Raw genomic sequence first — 1,049 nt, forward strand, 5'->3', positions numbered from 1 at the left:
GAGGGGGGAAGAGGAGAGGTTAGCCTGGTGAGGAGGGGAGAGGGGGGAAGGGGTGGGGTTAGCCAGGCAGGGAGGGGAGAGGAGGGAGGAGTCTAGGCAGAGGAGAGCACCAGAGGTGGGAAAGACCAAGGCCACATTTGAGAGAGGCAGTTGCAGGAGCTAGGCTGGCCCAGTGGACTGGGATAGGGCAGGTGGGCTGAAGTGAGGGGTCTGGATTTTATTCTGATTGTCACTGGAAACTAGTCACGTGGTTTAAGTGGAGCAGCGGGGTGATGGAGTCTCCCAGGTGCTGTATGGAGGTGGATTGGGGCATTGGGGTGGAAGCTGGCTGGGAGGCTGGGTAGGAGGCTGGTAGGGTATTCTAGATGAGAGTTGGTGGCGCTGGGACCAGCATGCTGACAGCAGCGGTGGTGGAGTCAAGAGGTTTTTAGGAGGCGGTTTCCACAGGACTTGGTGACGGAGTGAGAGTTGGGAATGAGCCAGGAGGGAAGATAGAGATGGCTCCTTGATTTTGAGGTAGCTGGCCCAGGCCGCATTTTACAGAGGGGGAGCAGGGTACGGGCAGGCAAAGTCAACCCAAGGTCATCTGACTTCGCCAGGGCAGTTAGAAACCAAATGAGAAGATGCCTGGGTGAGAGTTTCCAGCTCACAGGAGCAGATCTGCGGGCTGCTGTAATTGCCTTTATTTAATTAGGGCGGTGCTGAGATTAACCTAGCCTTCCCCTTGGCAATGGCAGCCAAATGTGTGATAATCCACTGCAGCTCGGAGAGGCGCCGGAAGAGCCCCTCGCACCTCGGAGCCAGCCCCGGCCACGTCCCCAGCTCCTCTCCCCAACTGCCAGGACGTGGCATTGCTCCTGATCATCACCGCCACCACAGGGCTCCTGCCTGCCCAAAGGGCCTGCTCCCCTTCCACAGATGGACAAACCCCAAAGCTCCCTGACAACATCTGGGGCCAGGACCAGGCCAGAGCCCAGCCAGGACCCCAGCCAGAGCCCAGCCAGGACCCCAGCCACAGCCCAGCCAGAGCCCAGCCAGGACCCCAGCCA

The 1,049-nt window shown here is 59.7% G+C and overlaps 1 protein-coding gene across 1 annotated transcript in view; it reads left to right on the top strand.

Moving 5' to 3' along the window:
* Positions 1 to 1,049, top strand: part of PTCHD2 (patched domain containing 2) — a 59,652-nt gene that overhangs the window by 42,940 nt on the left and 15,663 nt on the right. The window lies entirely within an intron of this gene.

Source organism: Colobus angolensis, unplaced genomic scaffold (assembly GCF_000951035.1).
Source record: "Colobus angolensis palliatus isolate OR3802 unplaced genomic scaffold, Cang.pa_1.0 Scaffold149, whole genome shotgun sequence".
NCBI lineage: Eukaryota > Metazoa > Chordata > Mammalia > Primates > Cercopithecidae > Colobus > Colobus angolensis.